We start from the raw sequence: 16,573 nt of genomic DNA, 5'->3' as shown, positions 1-16,573 counted from the left end.
CTTCTGGGGACAGGATGCTAAAGACTGAAAAGTGGCTGGTGCCAGCTGGGGATTCTGGGAGCTGAAGTCCAAACGTCTTAAAGCTTCTGAGATTGAGAAACACTAACCTGGGGCATACATGACAATGTCCATGTGCCTTTTCCCTCAATGTCAGGAAACCATGATGCCATAGTTCAAGAGGTTCCAATATCTGCAAGAAGTTACTAACCCCTTTGCTTATTGTGATATGGACTTGGGTCTTCACTTGTCCTGAACCTTTTGTTTTACCAGCCTATATTTTAATTTTGTTAGCAGATCTCTGTGGAAGCTAATCTTAAGCATCATGTGGCAAAAAGGGTGGAAGGTACTTACATCTCGTCATAACCCCTCCAGCCACTGTAACTTTTTAATTAGGAGTGTGCCCTATCAACTTTGAAGGTAATCTGGGCCTGGCTTTGTTAAATAAAGATGGAAATACACATGAAGGAGGAGTGAGCACTATCCTAAACCCCTTGCAGCAATGTTAAAATAGAAATATAATTGATAATATAATATAAATAAATGATTAATCTGACAATATTACTTTAAAACGTCTCTTTTTTCAGCTTAGCTCCAATGCCTAGTTTGCAACATAACCCAACTCCATACTGAAGTAAATTATTATAAAATTTATCCTATTTCAATTCTTTCCTTGTCCAGTTATTTATTACATTTCTTTTGTTTAATCTGCATTCTATAGCTTTCTGTAGGTCAAGCCCCAGCATAAAGAAATTATCCATTTATCAGATATCTGTCATGAGCAGTGGGTGATTATCTGAATAGATCTACAGAATGTTGGAACAATAGGAACATTAGATGTGCCCAATCATCTTTAAGGTACTAGCTATTCCTCATCAAGTGGGGAATTTATAGCCTGCCAGGTATTGCAGAACTGCAACCCTCAGCTTTTCTTATTATTTCTATCCTGGTGAGGTACACTAAAATTTGTACTTTTAGATTATCTGAAGGATCAGAGGTGAGTTTTTTTTTAGTCTTGCTCTAAACTAGTTAAGATCGAAGTTGTGTATAGAGCTACTTCGGAGTAAGTGACATCAAACAGATCAGAAGACCATGGTAGGCCTGTGTCTTCAGTTATTTGAACTAAGTAAATCAGATAATACAGTCTCCAATACTAATCTGGAATAGTATTAGAGACTATATTATCTGATTTGTGAAGTTATTCCATGGTGGCCTAATTGGTATCTTATTTAACATTGCTGATTAATAACCTGTAGGTCAGGTTATAAAATCAACATACTTTTTCAAATCTTAATGATGTTTTTTTTCCATTTATGCATGAGAGTTATGCTTGGCACATTTGCTTAGAACTTATTCAGTGGAAATGTGCTTATCAATAATCAGGTTATGTTCCTGTTTAAATAGCATGATAAATGACATGCTGTTCATGATCTTCCTGGTGTTATGGTATAAAAGCCATGATAGTGTAGTGGTTAGAATGCAGTATTGCAGGCTATTTCTGCTGACTGCAGGCTGCTGGAAGTTCGACAGTTCAATTCTCACTGGCTCAAGATTGACTCAGTCTTCCATCCTTCTGAGGTCAGTAAAATGAGGACCTAGATTGTTGGGGCAATATGCTGACTTTGTAATCATTTAGAGAGGGCAGTAAAAAACTGTGAAGTGATATGTAAGTCTCAGTGCTATTGCTGCAATCTCACCTCCTGTAACCTGATGCCCCTGCAATCTGGCATCTAAATAATTTTCAAAATGGCTGAAGGGTGTTGCAATCTGATACATCTGGAGCAGAGGTGGTATTTAGCAGGTTCTGACAAGTTCTGGAGAACCAGTAGCGGAAATTTTGAGTAGTTCGGAGAACTGGCAAATATCACTTCTGACTGGCCCTACCCCCATCTATTCTCTGCCTCCTGAGTCCCAGCTGATCGGCTTGGTCTTCTTTTGTTTCCCTGCACAGGAGAACGGAACTGGAAAGCAGGTTAGTGGAGTGGGGAGGGAATGGGATTTTGCAGTAACCTTCCCCTGCCACTCCCACCAAGCCATGCCCACAGAACCAGTAGTAAATTTTTTTGAATCCCACTACTGATCTAGAGGACATGTCATTTGTAACTTGTAAAGTAAATTGTAGTTCAATTTACTTTGCTTTTTATCACTAAAGTTAATTCTTGCTGTACAAGCACTTTGGCATGTCACATTCCCTTTCTGTCATCTAGAAGTCATCTGGATATTTGTAGTTCATAACTGGTGGCCTTAATATGACATGAATTGCTTGTCTTTCTCTCTTACTGTAGCTTCCCAATCTTGAAGTGCCAGATCTTGCCCAGTCTGAAGTAAGGGGAATATTCAACTTTCACCAGTTTCAATTGCATTTAACCTTTCTTCAGGTTAAAGACATAGAATTAGATGGATCAACTGCATTTATTTCAGTTGCATATAGGGCAGCACTAAAAGCCCAGGTTAGAACCCAAAAATGAAATTGCAAGGAGGTGGATTTTAGACTAGATTGCAATAGATCTCTATTGGCAATGCATTAACTTGAGCTTATGGCTGAGTAGTTTTAATAAAACAAAATTTAGTCCCAAATATATAAACCCCTTTGGTTCCTCACATACATTTATCTTTATTTTTGAACATTTAAAAATGCAACTCAACTGTATACAGCTTAATTAACATGAGGCTTCCTTAGGCAAACATGTACTAGATTTGGCCTAAGAGGAATTCTAATGGAAATGTTAAATAGATTGTTTGTTGAAATTTTGAAGGTAGCAATAGAGAATCTGATGGGAATTGAGTATTAGAGAAAACTAACCTGATTTATGTATTCCGGAATAATGCCTCAGACAGCACAAGATTTAGGCCTGCAAGCCAAACATAATTAAAGCAGCTGATTCTCCACTCCCTCACCCCAGGCTCTGCTTGACAGTGTAGTCTAGACTTATAAACTGGAAAAAAAATACTTGGAAGAAGTATAAAGACCAGGCAAAGAACCAGGTGTTCAAATAGCTGGGAGAGTTTGACAATGTCCAGCCCTCCCTTGTACTTCATTCAGAGACAAACAGATGCCAATTGCCACCATTATTTGGGGGTTTTTTGTGGATAGATTTTATTCCAGTATAGACTGAGTCTGTATGTTTTACTTATGTCATATCTGAGAAGTATGGCAATCTTGACTTGGTATGCAAATCACTTTCAGCAACACCTCTGCTCTGTGGCCTTAAGAAACTATAAGCAAAATAATTGTAAACATTTGTTTTTTTTGACTCAGTTCTCAGCTTTATGGCATGGATAAACAGTGAGCTGAACTACAGAGTTCTTATACCTTTTCTCTTAGTGTAATATGATTACCTGGGAGAGTTGTGTTTTCTCCTTTCCTTTTCTCCTGTGTATGATTTGATAAGACCTGATATGCCAGCTGTGGCTGCTTCTATCCCCCTCAAGGTCAGAAGATGAAGAATCAAATGTACTTTTTAGCCTTCCTTTGATGGAAGGAGATTGTAGATATCCTTTATCAGAGTCACTGAGGATTGGAATGATCTTTTAGCCAATGACCCATATGTTTCCTCCTGGTTGTCTTTTTCTTTCTCTCCTTCAACAGTTCAGTTATAATCAGTTTCTAGGGTCTGCCCTATCTCTCAAGATCATTTTTATAGGGAGCATTGACTATGCCCAGTAGCCAATATCTCAGCCACATCACCGCCATTAAACTGAAATGAAGCTGGACTTGGGACCCCCAGCATCTTTTCACCCATGGTTCAACAAACATAGCTTAGCACAATGTGTATGAATCAACCCTTCATGTTCTCTGAGCAGTCTATTTGTCTGAGAGAATTTGAGTTCATTGTTTTTGTTTAAGGAACATACTTTATACAAGAGCTAAAGATAGCTGTAGTTGCTGGAAATCTATATTCTCTGCTCTGTTTTGGGGGCAATCTTCCAAAAGGGCTGATAGAGACCAAGGTATTACCGAAGCAATGTGAACACAAGTGGCTGTTCAGTTTTAGATTAGGAAAAGATCTGCAGGACTTTGTAGCACTCTTAACACTAGGGAGCACACTTTCCTTAAAAATAAGACTCACTGGCAGAAATAGCTGTGGGAAGAGTCAAAGGGAAATCCAGGCCAGTTCCCTTTCAAAGCTGCAATTTGGCACTGCTCTGACCAATGTTCTGTTGTTGAGAATGACAAAGCATCCAGATATGATAGTGCTAATGGTAAACAATGGCAGCTTCTCCAGGGCTTGAGGAGAAATGTTTTATTTATAGTTTGGTGCACAATTCAGGAACAGGAGTTGATTTTATTGTTTGAACTTTTCACCCTGCCTTTGAAAGTGAAAATTCGCATGGCAAATGAGTCTTTAATTTGGCATTATGGTTCTTGTAAGAGTGAGAGATTTACAATTACTGAACAAGGGGACAGAACATTTTAAGTGAGTGAAAAGAAGAATCTATACTTTGTATTGATTAATTCATTATTGGTAGTATTGTGCTGCTACCCAAAATGGTTCATTTATTTCTTGCATATAGCAGATCAATGTTGCCATGTTTTATTGCTGGAGAAAGTCCATCCACTAAAGACATCTGGCAAGTCACTCTTGGATGAAGAATGTGGATGAAGGTTATGGGTCTTTGATCTGATTCAGTAAGGTTCTTTTTAATTATTATGTAGAAAGTTGATCCTCTTTTCTATTTCTCCTTGTAGTTAGGAAATGACTTTGGGGCAAATTCCAGGGTCTCCCTCAACTGATGAGAGAAAGGCCACCAAACACAACAGGGAGTTACAAAATATTCAGGTAAGTGGAGTGTTACACAGTGCCATTTAATATCTAAATATGAGCTCCGTTCTCTAAAACAAGTATGAATAAATGCTTCCAATGCTTGCACTGCCATGAGAATAATCTGTATGGGGATAGCGGTTAGGGCCAGAACCCAAAATGTGTGAGAATTTTACTTCTCTGTCATATTTTATATCTGAAATGCATCTCTCCCTTTATCTTATAAACCAAAGCACTTAGGCTGCAAGGAAGAAACAAATGTCTTTCAGTAGAAGCCTGATCTCTTGCAGAAGGCTTTGGAAATTAGGTTGCAAGCAGCATGAAATTAGATGGAGGGTTGCTTCTGGCTTTAGGACCACATTTGGTTCACTCTTGATCTAAAACTATGAAGCACAGAATCTGAAATTACTTAGTTACACTATTGCTTCTAGTTAGCTTATTAATACAAGGATTAGAGGCATTGTTGGAATGTTTTTGTTCTTATGATTTTTGAGTTTGGAAATTCAGATGTTTATTAATTACAGTTAGATTTTTGTTGCTCATGTATAACTGGTTAAAAGTATAGGAAAACCACTTGTAAAAGGATATGCTTTTCTTTAATGGAAATCAAAATTTCTACCAAACAAGGAAGCAGGACAATGAAACAGCTTTCAAGAGCCACTTTAATCTAATGGTTAAAGCAGTAGGCTGGAAACTGGAAAGCCCTGAGTTCTAGTTCCACCTTAGCCATGAATGCTAGTTGGGTGACTTTGGGCCAGTCACTCTCTTTCAGCCCAACCCATCTGACAGGGTTATGGGGAAAATAAGAGGGGGAATGTATGTTGGATATGTTCTCCAACTTGAGTTATTTCTGAAAACTTATAAAGGTGGAATATATATATATATATATATATATATATATATATATATATATATATATATATATATATGCCATATATATATATATTGTTTTCTGAGGTTCTCGTGTCCGTTTGTATGTGATCTTTCATTTGGGTTTCTCCCGCGAAGATTGGAAGTATCTAGGCAACGTTGCTGTGTCTCATTCATCATCTTCAGGCTTCTGTCTTCAGCTCTGTGCTTCTCAGAGTGATGTGAGCTTGTAGTGCTTCTTCCTTTTATTTATATATATATATATATATATATATATATATATATATATGATATATATATATGATATCTTCTGTCTGTTTTTTGGCTTGTTGGTTTTTATCTTGATTGTAGTTCTTTATTGCATTGTGTTACTTCTGCCATCATCAGGCTTAGTGCCTTTAGTCAGATTTTACAGTTTCAAATCTGAATTCAAATTCAAATCTGAAACTACTGTAAAAGTCTGACTCACAGACGGACACAATACAGAAGCCTGATGATGGCAGATGAGATTCTGCTGAAAACGTGCTACAACTTTAAAAGAACTACAATGACGTGAAAATACCCAAACTAAGCCGAACACTATATATATATATATATATATATATATATATATATATATATATATATATATATATATATATATATATATATATATATATATATATATGTTTTCTTAAGTTTTCGCGGGTACTTACATGTATGGTGTTCGGCTTGGTTCGGGTATTTTCCCACGTCATAGTAGTGGTGCTTTTAAAGTTGTAGCAACGTTTCAGCAGAATCTCATCTGCCATCATCAGGCTTTTGTATTGGCAATGCCATCCTCAAACCCAAACTATGGTTAAGACACATTCGTGATTTGGCCCCATGGACAAGAAAACCTAAACAATTTCCTAACACACCTAAACAGCGCACACCCCAAAATCAAGTTCACCATGGAAACAGAAACAAACAAACAACTACCATTCCTAGATGTACTAATCTACAAAAAACAGATGGCACACTAGGACACACCATATACCAGAACAAAACACACACCAACCGCTACCTCAACGCCCAATCCCACCACCACCCAGCACAGATAAACTCCGTGGCTAAAACACTAATTACTAGAACCAAACGCCTGGCAGACAAGACACACATTAAGACTGAACTATTCACCCTGACTAAAATATTGACAGCCAACGGCTTCCACAAAAGCAAAATCACCAACTTGATCCACAAAAACACACTGAGACATAATAGAGACCCAGAAGATGAACAGACCCATGGAACAGCTGTCCTGCCCTACATAAGAGGCACTACAGACAAAATTAGTAAGATACTATACAGATACCACATCAAGACTGCCTTCAAAACAGACAGAAAATAGCAGCCATCCTCAGAAACCCCAAAGACAAAATTGACCTGGAAAACCAAGGCATATACGAAGTCCCCTGTGCATCATGCCCAACTTTAAAAGCACCACTACTATGACGTCACAAGGCGCACACACACATAGTTCAGGAAACCTTTACAAAGACTATTACTTAGCTTTCTATCTTGCAACCCATTCCCATTTTAGAAGAGCACTTGTACGTGGAGAATAAGAGGAGAGTGATTTTGTATGGACCTTCAATTGAATGGAGCACATTTTTGATCCTACAGCGTAGCTCATTCAGTTCATTTGCTCCCCTTCAATTAAACCAGTGCTAGAATCATTGTGCCCTACATTTTACTATGATTATGATTATATAATAGCATAGCCAGTATAACTCTTGCCTTGTGCTGATTTGAAATTTAGCACAACTGTGCTTTTTTTTTTTAATTAATAGCTTTTGTTTTAAACTTCCAACTTCCCTCTGTGTTTATTTTTTTTTAAATCCATCATTTTTCCAGTCACCTGAGATAGAAGTGTTTTACCCAAACAGGCTGATAGGTCTTGCTTGTCAGACAAATTCAATTTTAAATTTGCAGTAGAAATTATAGTAGGAGTAATAAATCATTCCTGCAACCTCAACATTAATGAGAAAATCAGAGCTAGAACTTTCTCTTTCAATAAACTAAATATAGATTTTATTGTTGTTTGTTACTATAATTAGTATGTTTCCTATTATTATATATTGTATATGTGTGTATATGTATGTGTGTGTGTGTGTGTGTGTGTGTGTGTGTGTGTATATATATATATATGTGTGTGTGTGTGTGTGTGTGTGTGTGTGTACGTATATAGTGTGTGTATGTGTATAATACATATATTTCATAAATTAATCTATTTCAAATTCATTATGTCTGATTTTTAGGTTCACCTACAATTTATTTGCTTCATTTGTTTTAGAATGCAAAATAGACATTACGATTTTCAAAAACCAGTGAATATCAAAGTTCTGATTTTAAGTTTGAATTCAGAAATGTTCTCAAAGATCGTTAATTGTAGATTTTTGAATATCTGATATTCTACTTTTCTACAATTTTTACTATAACATGACTTCAAGATGCAATTGATAAAACCCAGAAATTTTATCAGCAAGATATATTGGAATGACAGTCTTTTTGAACATTATTGTTGAAATCTGCAAAAATTTTATAAATGAGATATCCTTAAAATTTATATCCCTAATCTAAAAGAGAATGTATCCATTTTAAAACTTTGTCAATATCACTAATTATGTATTTGAAAACATGTATTAAATAAAGTGTGAGAAACATCATATTTAACCAGATACAATGCATCCTAATGGAAGTTGAAATTGAAATTCAGTCTTCGTCAGTTTGTGGATTAAAATTCTCAGCATTATGAAAGAAACAAAACAACTGGTCCAGATATTGAAAGTATATAAATCTTGTAAACAATAGCACCACCATGAGTCTGCCCCCAAATTATTTCCATCAGCTCCCTATGTTTCCAGTTTTGGATCTCAGCATGATGTTCTAATCTCTTCTTAACACTGTTTATATGATGTCCTTTCTAATTAGGAAAAATGAAATATAATGCAAGTGCTTATGCCAGAAGTAGTTTAAATACAACAGTAAGACAGAAATGGACACTTTCCCACCTTCCAGTAGCCTTGGATTGCATTTGAAAATCTTGTTTCTTAGGTTAACAGTATTTTTTTCTCCTTTTTTATGTCTCTATTCAGTGCCTCTGTGTAAAGTAGGAGACAAGTGAGGTTTAAACCGAGCAGCAGTTTTGCCTCTTCAGGGGACAAAAGCAAAAAAGTAAACTAGAAGTCTTTGTGCATGTTGAGAAATCTTTTCTATGGTTTTTGTATAACTCAATATTCTGAGTCAGTTGCCCTGCTAATACTTTATTGATATTGTTTAAGTGCTAATGATAGAATCAATCGGACAATGATTCATATTCCCAGAGATACCAATTGAAAAGCAAATAGTCTGCATTGAGAATAAGGGATGAATGGTGCTGGCTGCGGAAACACTACAATATTATCTACAAAGGGTCAAAGCTGCTAAAAAGCAATACAAAATTGTATTACATGAATGTATCATGCCTCATCCAAGCAGTAATGATGGCTTTCAACCTAGAAGCTGGATGGGGTGGCAACCTTACATTATAGCTAGAATCTGCACAATCTTGGATATAATAAGATCAAGCAAGTTTGGGATGCGCTGCAAAACTATACATAAATTCCTAGGTAAAAGAACAATCCTGTATACATGGGAAATCATCTCTCTTGTTGTTTGTTTTGTTTTCATACACTTTTTTGTGCTTAAAATTTTTTAAACTATCAGCCTAAGCACACTTTTCTAAAAGTAAATGTCAGGATATTGCCAAATTTTCTTTGTAATGCATACAGTAAATATTTGGATGAAATAAAGTCACTGTAACTGGTAATTTTCCATTACTCAAGCACCACTCTTTTAGCTCTGCTATTTTTGAGTGAGAACTAGCTTTGCTTATTTGAGACAGAGGTCATGTTGTTTGTTAAGGAAGTGAGCATTATTTAAAGTCCATAGATAGAATCAAATGTTGGAATGTACTATTAGATTAATTATCAGAGACTGTTTATGTAATTGGGATAAGGTACAAAAATCTTAAAACCAGAGGTGTGGGGGGGAAGCAATGAATTGGCTCTCAAGTAATTTACAGTATATAGCCTAACTCACGTGTGTTTGTGTGAGTGTGTGTGTGTGAAACTTCACTGAAGAGAAGACTTCAAAAATAAATGTTAAAATGCTATTTCTTTGCTAATTTTCACCCAACTATTTTTTTTGAAAAACAATGTCTATCCTTGTCTAATTTCATCACAATAATGATTGGATGACTCTAAAAATCCCATGGGTCACTGGTGAGAAGGTGAGAAATGAACTTAGGCCAACTGGGTTGAAGGAGACATCAATAAATCTGTTTCTTTTCTTGTATCTTTCTCTCTCTCTCTCTTTAATGGTCTTTTTCCCAAGGGTGATAAATTATGCATATTAGTTCCAGAGCAGGCACATTATCAGTATGTATCCATGGAATTTAAACGTGGATCTAAAGCCTCTCTTGATCCAATCACAAACATGCCTCTGATGTAGCCCAGCTAAATAATGCTTCTGGGCCAGAGGACTCTCTTTATGTGTAGAAAGAAGAGACAAATAAACAAATCTTCTAGTCATTCTACCAGATAAAACAGATTTATCATACACTGTAGACTTTTTTCAAGCAATGCCATCTGATGGGAGGCATGTGTTGTCTATTTTAGTGCTCACCCTTGTAGAAAAGATTGCTTGCCCACAAGATTCTAATGGTACCAACTTTATTGGTCTTTCATAAGGTTTTCAAATCCTGTCTATTCCCATAGGCATATGGTCAGAATGTAGCATGAGTCTATTTCTAAGAGAAGTTGAATTGTGAATTGTGTGCTTGTTTGCTAATCTGTTCTCTTTGCTGTGCACTGTTTTATGATTTTTTAAAATGTGTTTGTAAATTATCCAGAGTCATTTCTTCACCCTGTGCAGGCCGTACAAGATGGCTGGGTTATCAGACTTTGTTGCAGAAAATCAAACCCAGAAAGCACACACAGATAACAGTTCATTTAGTGATCATTCAAAGTTACAACGGCACTGAAAAAGGTTACTTATTACTGTTTTTCACACTTACAACCATTTCAGTATCCCCAGGTCATGCGATCAAATTCGGACATTTTGACACTCTCTCATATTTATGATGGTTGCAGTGCAGAGGTGGTATTCAGCAGGTTCTGACCAGTTCTGGCAGTGGAAATTTTGAGTAGTTCGGAGGACCAGCAAATACCACCTCTGACTGGAGATTTTAAAGTCTCCTTCCCCTGCCACGCCCACCAAGCCACGCCCATAGAACTGGTAGTAAAAAAAATTGAATCCCACCACTGGGCCAATGCAATATCCAATTCTTACTTATACATCTAAAAGTTTGGGACTGGTAATGAGAAAGATTGTGTATTTCTGCCCATATTTGTTACTAAAGGTTTTATTATGTGCCATAGCATCCATAGAAGTTAGCTTTGTGGGCATAGAAGAAAGGCTTTTCTATAATATGATCCAAATTGTGGAACTTAGAGTCCTGTTTATTTATTCCTGTACAGTTTATTTTAATGTTACTTTCTGATTTTAATGTGATAAATACTCTTGCCCCTGTATCTCATATTGTTATATATTTGTTTACATTTTCTTTTATCTGAATGTTTTGCCTTTCAGGAATTGGTGAAGAGAGAAATGATTTAGAGAAATGTCAGATACATTTTATTTTATCATCCCACACTTAGATCTCTACTGATTGTCCGTTTCAAACTTTTCTAGAATCAGATTGAGGGTCAGAATAGGGGGATGGTATGTTTGGTGATATTCAGAGGTGGTAGGTTCTAACCAGTTCTGGAGAACCGGTAGCAGAAATTTTGAGTAGTTCAGAGAACCGGCAAATACCACCTCTGACTGGAGATTTTAAAGTCTCCTTCCCCTGCCATGCTCACCAAGCCACGCCCGCAGAACTGGTAGTAAAATTTTTTGAATCCCACCTCTGCTGCAGTGTCCTTGGGTCATGTAATCTCCTTTTGCAATCTTCTAGAAAGCAAAGTCAATGGAGAAGCTGGGTTCACTTAACAACCATGTTACTAACACCTGCAATGTTTCATTTAACATCTGTGACAAGAAAAGGCATAAAATGGAGCAAAATCCACTTAATAAATGCCTCACTTAGCAACAGAAATTTTGGGCTCAATTGTGGCCATAAATTGAGGACTGCCTATACATGTCAAGGTAGATTCTGTCACCTTTCATGATCAGTTTTGAATCTGTAAATGATCTAAGGTAGTTTGTAAAAATGAAAAAGATGGGAGTCTGCCTTTAAAACTTTTGTATCAGACTATTAAGAAACTTCTTCAGTTTCTACATATAATACATTAGTGATTTAACCACTTTGGCAAGACTCTAAAGCTTTAGAGTCTAAAGCACAAGATTTCTCCTAGCTCAAGAGCCACATTAGAAGGAATGCTCTAAATTGAGATTGATTGTAGATAAAATGTAGGTTGTAGGCGTTTGAGATTGACAGGAGTAAATTAAATCTGTTCAGGCTTAGGATGCAGAAAGTTCATGTTCTGTTTATTGCTGTTCTATTGTTGGCTCTGGCTACCTCCTATTTTAAAATGGACAGTTTCTTTTTATGCAATATTTATTATTATTTTTTCCATATATGTTTTAACCATCTTTAACTTCAGCTGTGCATGAGATTGAACCCTGAAAAAGGGTGTCATGATGCAATAGTTTGTGTAAAAAAAAAACCTTGAGCAACAATAACAAAAACACTTCGTAATGGTGGTAATGATCATCCGTTATATGGTCTAAATAAGCAAATGCCTCCTTCTTGGAGACAAATTTAGATTCAACTGTTTTTGCTTCTGACAGCCATGCATCTGAACAAAATCATACAAAAGGCTGAAACTCTAATTTAGCATTTACTTGAATATAAAAAAGATTAAACAGAGATATTTTTTGAGGGCTAAACTTTCTACTTGTTTCAACAAACTTGTTAGGTCTTTGTTCTAGTTTTAGGTCTTAATATCTCTTAATATTATTAAGAGATATTATTCTCTTAATATCATTTTTATGGGGAAAAAGTGTGATTTTTCATTTTCTTACAAAAATGAAGTTAACATGTTTCTGACCTAACACCTAACACTACTTAAAAGCTATTCTTCTTGAAAAATAAATGGAAGCTTTATATTTCCTGCAAAAATGTTTGCATTAGCTATCGTGGTTTATGGTTTGGAAAGTATATATAACTGGCAACATGTGGTTTTTTTTAAATAGCATGCAGATTAGTTTCTTGCAAGAAAAGGAGGATATGCATGCGTGCGCACACACACACACACACACACACACACATATTGTTTCTGGAATCTGGCTGATTAACCAAGAAATAATGGCTTGATACCATTTAAGTCTAGGTTTATTTTTTTGTCATTTTAGCAGTTCCTCTTGAAGGCATTGGAATATAGTCAAATTGTCTTTTTAATACAAATTTAGAAATTCAGTTAAAAAAATCCTTGTTATTCAGGAATTATGATACCAAAGAGAATAAACCCTATATTTATTTATTTTATTTTATTGATTTTCTTTCATCTAAAGATTTTATACAGAATACAATGCAGGCAGAATGTAAAGGTTTGGGTTGCTTATAAGATTTACTTATCCTTGTGATCTCTCTCCATCCCTTGGCTATTCAGACTGAGGTGATGGCCTCAGTCTTTGAATCAGTGAGATTATATAAGATATAATGTGATTTAGCATATTTATCCAGAAGGGATTTCTAGTTTCTTCTCCTAGCTAGGTGTGATGTCTTTGATGGTAATAAATGGTGATAAGAAAGAACAAAGCAAATAAATAACTGAGTAGCGGTGACAAATGGGGGAAAAAGCATGAAGATTAGCTAACTCTTTGTGGAAATTAGACTAGGATATTTTCCCCCCTCTAAGATGTCAGTGATGTGAGTCAAGTGCCTTTTCCTTCCTTCATCCTTCACTTCCTGCCTGCCTGTCTGCCAGCCTGCCTTCCCACCTCTCATTTCTTGTAATTATTTCCATTTTCCTACATCAATTCTTTGGAATACACTGACTGCATCATGCATTTTTACAATGGCTGTATATGCATTGTAATGTTTAGAAACCATTATAATAGATACCTATAGCCCTCTGACATTCATCAATAGCTAAGACCTGCTTAGTTCATGGGAATTATGAGTAGAGAATTCTTCTGGTTCCCTTTGAGTGATGGGATTTCAGTTTTGTTCTTATGGCTGTGTGGACGTTACATTTGGAAAGAGAACTCTAGAAGAGCAGTGGATTTAACGGAATCTTCCCCCTCTTGCAGAAGTATTAGGAGGATAAAAGGGAAAGAGATCTGAAAAATGCCACGTGTCCATACAATTTTCTTAGCAGGTATGATTTGCCATTGCATTCTTTTGTTTTTATTATTATTTTTCTGTTACCCAGTCCAGCTATTTGCTGTGAAATTTCTGGATAGTCTCCCATTTAACTAGTAATTGGAGCTGACTCAGCTTCTAATATCAGGCAAGTTTGGCTAGGTACTGCCACCTTCTAGGACAGGGGTGTCAAACTTGATTTCATTGAGGGCTGCATCACAGTTGTGTTTGACCTGGGGGGGGCATGGAGCCTGGCCAGGGTGGGTATAGCCAGCATGATGTTACTTGTGATGGCCCAAGTGCTATATCAGCAAAAATGGGCTCCTGAGTTCCATTTTCAGCTGTGACAGACTCTTGCACGTGGCCTTCTTCTTCTTCTTCTTTTTAAATAAAGTTTTATTTGGGTTTTCACACATACAAAATACAAGTAAAACATCTTTTTTGAAAATAGCATGGTCCCAGGTTGAACTTCTTTATGCAGACACAAAACTCAATTTCATGCTCCTTTTTGTATTCTATTCCATATCTTATACTATTTTACATTTTCTATATAGTTTTTCCCCTCTTTTAATTTTCTCAATTTTATTTTGATTATCCCATCTCAATTCAAATCATTATATTTATACTTTTGTCTGTTCTGTTTCAATTTCATATTATCTTTTCTCATTAAACAAATTTTCTCCTGTAGTTACTAATTGGAGTATGACACCTTTATATCTTTTAATTACATCCATTCAACTCTTATTTAAACTTCAATATATACCTTAAGTTTATGACCTTCAATATAATACATAATACATAACTTCCAATCGAATTCTGCTTGGTACATTCTTATAATACACACTATATTCTTTAAAAAAAAGAAAGAAAGATTGTAAATATATGTAATTATAAACCCTCATTCCATTCCAATTCAGTTCTATCATTAATAATCATTAAAATCTTAACATCTTTAACACTTCTTTTCAATTAAATATCATACTTCCTTAAAAACACATATAATCTCCATAATTAATTTTCCCTTATTTCTCTTCACATATGTTTTATAAATCATTAAATATACTTTTGTTACATTTATTTATTGACAAGCATTCCATTGAATTACGATAGCTATTTTATCAAACATTTTAATCATACATTGTTTCATATTTTCTAAAATTATTTCTGCTTCTAATATAACCATACTATCTTATGTACCTTTGCAGAATCCCTTTTTCCATTAAGTTTTCACCCATTATCTCTAAATAGGCCCTGTTTCTCTATATTTTGCTTCTGTCCTTTATAACTTCTTTTCCTTTCTTTCTTCCCTCTCTTCTTCTCCCTCCCCTTTTTACCCCCTTGTCTCTCTAGTTCTAATTCTCTCTTCTGCATTTCCCTCTTCTGTTGCTTTCTGATTTTATACTTATTTTTCACTCTATTTTTTTTGGAGTTGTTTTTCCCAATCTTAAACTTTCCATTCTCTTTCCCCCCTTTCCTTTTTCCCCCCATCTAAGATTACTTGTTCATTAAAGATGGCTTCTTCTTTGTTGCAATCTTCTTGTTCTGCAGGCATTTCTTGTTGTTTCTCATAATTCCAAATCTCCATTTCTAAAAACTGAAATACGAAGCCAAAAGAACCTCTCCCTTCTTATGCATCTTCTTTGTAATTTTTAAGTTCTATTTTCAGTTCTTCTAAAAGTGGAGCCATTTTAAACAGTTTTAAAAACCACCCGATTGATTTTAGTCATTCAAAACAATAACCAAGAATCCAGAAATCATCAAGTAATCCAGATAGTCCCAAGTTATATCTTCTTATTTCTTTTTCGACTTTCTCTTCCTGGGGTTTTTGTTGCGATATTTCAGTTAGAATGTATCTTTTGGAAGTCTTGTTGAGATTTTGCTGTAAGTTCTTTTTTAATTCCAGGCAGTCTCCTCCCTTCCAGATCCTACCCTTTTATTCTCTTTCTCTCCTTTCCTGTTTTCAAAAGCTTTTAATTATCCAGAAATCTTTATTATCCCTTTGACTTTTTATTTTCAGCATTAAATGCCTATTGATGTCAAAGTGGATTTTTTTTCCAGTTTCTTGCTTCAGTCTCTTAGCTGTCAGTATAGGAAAAGGAGAAAACCAAATCTTTTCCCTTTTCTCTCTCCTTCGCAGCTTAAAAATCTTCTTAGGGAACAATGTTACTGTTTTTTTAACAGTTTCAATTCCAGGGCATTTTATTTGTTGCTTTTGCTGTTTGACCCGGTCAACCAAAACTTTCTCTTCTTATTTTCCTCCTGCACATTCTTTTCCGGTCGACTTCTTCTTTGTGGTGGCCATTTCTGACCACCGCTGCAACCACCTTTGGGAAAGGGAGTAATGGCCAGCTGGGGAGGAGAGATGCGGCTCTCCTCAACCCTGCTGGCAGTCTCCCCCCTCTTCACCACCTCTACGTGGTGGCTTAGCCCCAAAACCAGCCGGCTCGGGGCGCTCCAGCGGCGAGCATGGATCGAAGCCTCGCAGAGACGAGGCTTCATTCTGTCGCTGAAGAAGCTCAAACCGGAAGTCCCATGTGGCCTTCTTGAGCTCTGTTTTTGCTGGCAGAGGCAC

At 36.0% G+C, this 16,573-nt stretch overlaps 1 long non-coding RNA gene across 2 annotated transcripts in view; it reads left to right on the top strand.

The window, feature by feature from the left end:
* Window positions 1-16,573, top strand: part of LOC148130576 (uncharacterized) — a 253,470-nt gene that overhangs the window by 115,784 nt on the left and 121,113 nt on the right. The window contains exon 3 of one of the 2 annotated variants that reach the window (XR_015749902.1): window positions 4,692-4,778. The exons of the other annotated variant lie outside the window; for it this stretch is intronic. This is a non-coding gene — a long non-coding RNA (uncharacterized LOC148130576). The remainder of the gene's footprint in view (window positions 1-4,691; window positions 4,779-16,573) is intronic. 2 annotated transcript variants of the gene reach the window in all.

This window comes from Notechis scutatus, chromosome 5, assembly GCF_049901735.1.
Source record: "Notechis scutatus isolate UNSWTSFEM ecotype Mainland chromosome 5, rNotScu1.2, whole genome shotgun sequence".
Taxonomy (NCBI): domain Eukaryota; kingdom Metazoa; phylum Chordata; class Lepidosauria; order Squamata; family Elapidae; genus Notechis; species Notechis scutatus.
Note: the sequence above shows the minus strand (reverse complement) of the source record. Positions and strands in the feature narration are given on the sequence as shown.